This window comes from Sciurus carolinensis, chromosome 5, assembly GCF_902686445.1.
Source record: "Sciurus carolinensis chromosome 5, mSciCar1.2, whole genome shotgun sequence".
NCBI lineage: Eukaryota > Metazoa > Chordata > Mammalia > Rodentia > Sciuridae > Sciurus > Sciurus carolinensis.
The window spans coordinates 131900520-131906728 of record NC_062217.1 but is presented as its reverse complement, the minus strand read 5'-3'; the positions used below and the strand labels follow the sequence as shown (position 1 = coordinate 131906728).

The following is a 6209-nucleotide window of genomic DNA, read 5'->3' as shown; positions in this document are numbered from 1 at the left end:
CAAAACGTACACTTCATCTTGAGCAACAGTATGGTGGTAGTTCTTGTGCACACAGAGCACATTCTCTGTGACAGAACATTTACCAACACACAAAACAAACTTTAATGAATTAAAATACAGCTAGAATGTTGCTGTGGTATTACTTAGGAACCCTATTAGGACAAAGAGGCAAGAGGAGACATGGTGAAATCCCTGGGCAAAGGTAGGAGTGGGTTGGAGCTGACCCTTCAACACTCTAGGAGATTGTGTTCAGAATGGCAGCCCAGCCTTTATGCCGGGTTGGAATAGGGGTTGCGGGTGGCTGTGGGATCACAACAAACAACTGCCACAGAAGCCCTCTGACCTTAATTCTACCAGTTTAGCAACCCCCAAAGAGACTGACTGCATTCTTACACAGAAACTAATTGAGACCCTGAAGCCCTTGAGATTTTTTAAGAGAAGAAAGGACTGCAGCACAGGATTTTAATTTGGGGAAAATTAAATAAGCTGATGAAAGAGTGGGTAAGATAGATCAGTGAATGCAAGTTAATTTGAAAGCAAGAAAAACTGAACTGAGCTTAGTGACTTTTAGTCTTCTGTGATCTGCAAATTAAAATGTTGGAGGAAAAAATCATTTACATTTGGATTTTATGTTGAGAGCAGGGTGGTATCTGTGCTGCTAACTGTCTCAAGGACAAACAGGACTGCTGGGCCCCTGTGCTTACCAAGGTTGTTAAGAGATATTTGTCCGAGGAATGTGCAGTTGCCTGGAGACCTTATCCGTCAAGGACGAGAGCAGGGCCTAGCCCCGACTCAGCTCCTGAATAGTTCACCTGTTCCCTCCCCTCTTCTTCCTCTAGGACCGTCCAGTTCTGGCCGGACCCAATGAAAATCAAATAGATTGACCGGACCCAACCAGGGGAGGTTTAGCTGTTCGAATGTTAGCCAATTAGAAGAACACTGTAAAACTGCTTGCTTTTCCTTATAAAAACCCTGCTGACGAGGGCTCGGGGCCTCTCCTAGCGTCGTTGATTAAGGATGCAGAGGACCGGGTTCGAACTCGCTAATAAATGACTCTTTGCTGCTTGCATTGATCGTGGTCTCTGGTGGTCCTTGTGGGGTCTCAAGCCTTTGGGCACAACATTTACAGATTAGAAGTACATACAAAAGATGCTGATATGGATGCATTGTGTGTTGCACCAAAACATCTTAATTGGTGTGTGTTTCTCACTTCGTTCTATGATAAATTGAGATTACATGAAGAAGCAAAAGATTTAAGAGTTGTTGAAGAAACATTTCTATCAGTTATTAAACTTGTTTCAATGGATTGGGATTAACATTTTATTTGAAACATTATCCCTGTAGACTACTCCAGGAGACATGGAAAGACATGTACCTATGAGATGACAGTCTACTTAAAAATTATAAGCATACAATGCATAAGAAGTCTTAATGGTTGCAAGGTTAACTCAAAAAATTTTACTCTAGTACCAGATATTGACAGTTTCATGTTAGGTCGGAGAGCTATCAAACTATGGACCAAATGTTACAACATCCATTCCAAGATATTAGGTTTCCTTGATGGTAGTTCCTGAGCTATACTAGTAGCAAGAACTTTCCAGCTTTATCCAAATGTAATAGCATCCACTGTTGTATAAAAAAACCTTTTTTTCTTAGTATTTTCTAAATGGGAATGGTCAAGTCTAGTGCTGTTGAAACAGCCTGAAGAATGCAATCTTATTTTGCATGTATGGGACACAAGGGTAAACCCCAGTAATAGGTACCATCTTATGTCTATAATTACACCAGCATACTCACAACAAAACTCTACACACAATGTGTCCATTTCACATGGTGGATCACAGTTGAGAATTTTTTAAAATGTCTTTCTATCACAGATGAAATTGTCCTAAGTAACATTACAGAGTAGTCCAAATTATTTGAAACTCCAAATATCTTTCAAAATTACACGAATTATTCTTTAATTCTAGCAAATGCACCAGTGGAAAAACAACGCCTAGAATGGTTGGGCTTGGTGGAATAAAAATCTGAATCCTGGTTTGAAGTTTGGAGAAGAATGAATTTGTTACACTTGGCTCATGTGAATCCCCAATAATCTTTGGCACCCCCATAAAAATCATGATAAGAAAAAAATTTTTCCATTATGTGAGTGATTGTGTTAGAGTTTAAAAAAAAAAGAAAAGTCTGAAAATCTCAGTGTTGTTCTCCCCTATGATATTCAGTCTTTCACAGATACAGATTATAGATAAACACTAAACAGCATGATGTTTGAAGTGGATATGAAAATCGCTTCAGTACATGTAATAAACTGTACTTTTATGTATTTTTTATTAGAAATTAGAACTAATTTTGGATTTTGAGCCTGATGGATTTCTGTTTTTTCCTAAAGAATTTCCTTTACCATTAATAATCAAACTGTACAGTGGTATATTGTTACACTTCAGAGAAATGACAAAAGTACATCTAGTTTGGTTCCTATGAGATAGCAGCAACCCTGAAAATGAAATGTCAACTCTAGGGTATACATTTGATATTGAAGGAATAATTATAAAATACTTGTTTTTAGTGGGGTTATGATTAAGAAGTGGCATGTTGATTTTACTTATAGAATCATTTTATAGTGTGTATAAATCAGTGATCAGCCAACAAATACATTTCTTTGAGCTTACTGAAGCTCTATATTTTTGCCTTCAATATATTGTCTTCAAAACAAATTTCAAAAGCTATTAAAGGTTCCTCTACTGTCCTGTTGCTTGTGTGAACAAAGTGGAGCTTATTTCACAAAAAACTAAAAAGCCAGTATTTTCCTAAGTTATGGTGTGAAACAAATGACCCTGTTACTACATGGCACAGAGCACTAACATTTGGTCCTATTGCTAAAACTTTAGGGTGACTAAACATAACGTCTATGAAACATGATATCCATTTTAGATGGCCATTTGATCTCTAAATAAGAGGAATTTCATACATTCCACAGATCTTCTCTGTCTATAGTAAATTGATTTTCAGTTTTCAACATGTGGGGAAAAAAGGCATTGTTTTCCATATTTTGATTTTTAACTGTTTTATCAAAGTTTGTCAGTAAATTCCACATACAGAAACATTTTGATGAACATGTCTAGCAAGCACTTGACCTCTAATCAATCAGCTTTCTACTCATTTATTAATTTTTTTTTATTCTATCAAAAGATCAGAAATTTCCTTCCTTTAAAGAAAACATTTTCTCATAACTGAGCAACAAACATCCATCTTTATGAAGTATGAGGGATGCCAAATGATCATAAACTTACTGTTTCTTAATCTGGACAAAGCAAATCCCCAAATTTTTTCTTGTGAGCATGTGTCATGAATCCTCCACTGTACTCCATTCTACCACATGTGCATTATTCATGTTGAACTGCAATTACTTAAATTCTTCTCCTATCCATCTGAATTAATTTTCTGAAGAAGTTGGACTGTAGTCTTTCTCCTTTAGGCTATGCATTAATTGAGGTTTTCTTTCTACCAAGAATTTATAAAGTCCAGTGTACAGTATTTCTACTTCCCACATTCTTTCTCTGCACAATCACCTTGCTCTTCCTTCTACCACCTAAGAAAAGAGATGGTTAATGAACCAGTGAAGTGTATAAGGTGTCCATGTGTTTTGCATACCTTCAGTGGTAAGCTGAAATTTTCAGACACAGACTTCATCTTGTCATTTTGTTTACACATTGGGGGAAATATTAGTATATTAAACATTTCATGTAAGCATCCAAGTTTTGCCAGGCTGGAAACCTGGACCTTTTCTGGGTAGTGACTCTTTAATTCTGCTTTTTATAACCTGGAAATCAGACTATTGTCTTCACGTGATACATGTAGTGTCTCATGACTGGAGGTTGCTGTCTTTTAGTATCTGTACTCATGTTTTTTAAGAGCTATTTTGTAAACAGATAATGTACTTCTCCATTAAAAATGCAATAAGATTTTAGAAAACAGCAAAAAATATTTGAAGATACAAAAATAATGCTACATATATTCTGTAGCTACAATGGCATAAAATTAAGACCTAACAGAAGATGAATTGGGAAGTTCATAAATATGTGAAAATTAAACAAAACACTCCTGAATAATCAATGAGTCACAGAAGAAATTAGGAATTTTGAATTATTTTTGAAATTAATAAAAATTGAGACATGATATCAAAATGTATTAAATTCTTCAGAATTTAGGGGGAAATTCATAGCTATAAATGCTTAGTTAACAAAGGGATCAATACATTAGGTAGTGGATAAAGAAGGAATAACTAAACCTAAAGGAATAAAAATGAAGGAAATCAATAAAGATTAGAATGGTTATTAATAAAATAGGCACAAGAAAATAAAAAAGTTAATTTAAAAAATCGACCACATTTATAAGACTTTACTTTTTTCACAAGAAAACAAAGTTGAAGACTCAAATTAGTAGTTTTCCTTTTACAGTGAAAACAGACACACAGAAAAACTAGGAACAGAAATTGATTTAGTCATGATTTCCAAGAGAAATAAAAAAGTAGAATGTTCATACACAAACATACAGTGTTTTTATTTTATTTTTTATTTTTTTTTATTTTATTTTATTTTATTTTTTTTTTGGTTAACAATCAGCTTTTATTCTGAATGCCTAATAAGGCCTAGATAAAGAGTAACAGCTTTTACGGCAGATTCTCCCAACCCCCACCTCTCAGTGTCCTTGTAAATTCTGGCTCAGTGGCTTGCCTGGATTTCGCCAGCAGTATTCTCATTGGGCGTTCCTTCAGGACCCACTGCCTGGGGTTCTTGGTGCAGTACAATGAACTTTGCATCAAGGTGGACTTGGGCTCAAATTCAGCTGTTATTCTTTTTTTTTTTTTTTTTAATTTTATTTTATTTATTTTTATTTTTTTATTTTTTTACATTTACATAGGGTAATGATGTTTATTTTATTTTTCCCCTCCCCCCACCCCTCCCACCCCTCTTTTCCCTCTACACAGCCCTTCTTTCCTTCATTCTTGCCGCTCTCCTTAGCCTAACTCTAAACCTAACCCTAAACCTAATGCTAGCCCCTCCCACCCCCCATTATATGTCCTGATCCGCTTATCAGCGAGATCATTCATCCTTTAGTTTTTTGAGATTGGCTTATCTCACTTAGCATGATATTCTCCAATTTCATCCACTTGCCTGCAAATGCCATAATTTTATCATTCTTCATTGCAGAGTAATATTCCATTGTATATATATGCCACAGTTTCTTTATCCATTCATCAACTGAAGGGCATCTAGGTTGGTTCCACACTCTGGCTATGGTGAATTGAGCAGCAATGAATATTGACATGGCTGTATCTCTGTAGTATGCTGATTTTAAGTCCTTTGGGTATAGGACAAGGAGTGGGATAGCTGGGTCAAATGGTGGTTCCATTCCAAGCTTTCTGAGGAAACTCCATACTGCTTTCCAGAGTGGCTGCACTAATTTGCAACCCCACCAGCAATGTATGAGTGTTCCTTTTTCACCACATCCTCGCCAACACCTATTGTTGCTTGTATTCTTGATAATCGCCATTCTAATTGGGGTGAGATGAAATCTTAGGGTAGTTTTGATTTGCATTTCCCTTATTACTAGGGATGTTGAACATTTTTTCATATATCTGTTGATTACTTGTACATCTTCTTCTGTGAAGTGTCTGTTCATTTCCTTAGCCCATTTGTTGATTGGATTATTTGTATTCTTCGTGTAGAGTTTTTTGAGTTCTTTATAGATTCTGGAAATTAGCGCTCTATCTGAGGTATGGTTGGCAAAAATATTCTCCCACTCTGTAGGCTCTCTCTTCACATTTCTGATAGTTTCCTTTGCTGAGAGAAAGCTTTTAAGTTTGAATCTATCCCAGTTGTTGATTCTTGCTTTTATTTCTTGTGCTATGGGAGTCCTGTTAAGGAAATCTGATCCTGAGCCAACAAGTTGAAGATTTGGACCTACTTTTTCTTCTATAAGATGCAGGGTCTCTGGTCTGATTCTGAGGTCCTTGATCCATTTTGAGTTGAGTTTTGTGTAGGGTGAGAGATAGGGGTTTAATTTCATTCTATTGCATATGGTTTTCCAGTTTTCCCAGCACCATTTGTTGAAGAGGCTATCTTTTCTCCATTGCATATTTTTGGAACCTTTGTCTAGTATGAGAAAATTGTATTTATTTGGGTTTGTGTCCATGTCCTCTATTCTGT

General features: G+C 36.0%; 1 pseudogene; it reads left to right on the top strand.

Annotated features, from left to right (window-relative positions):
* The first annotated feature begins 271 nt into the window (after positions 1-271).
* Positions 272-2360, top strand: LOC124985751 (poly(A) polymerase alpha-like; annotated as a pseudogene).
* Positions 2361-6209: the final 3849 nt, after the last annotated feature.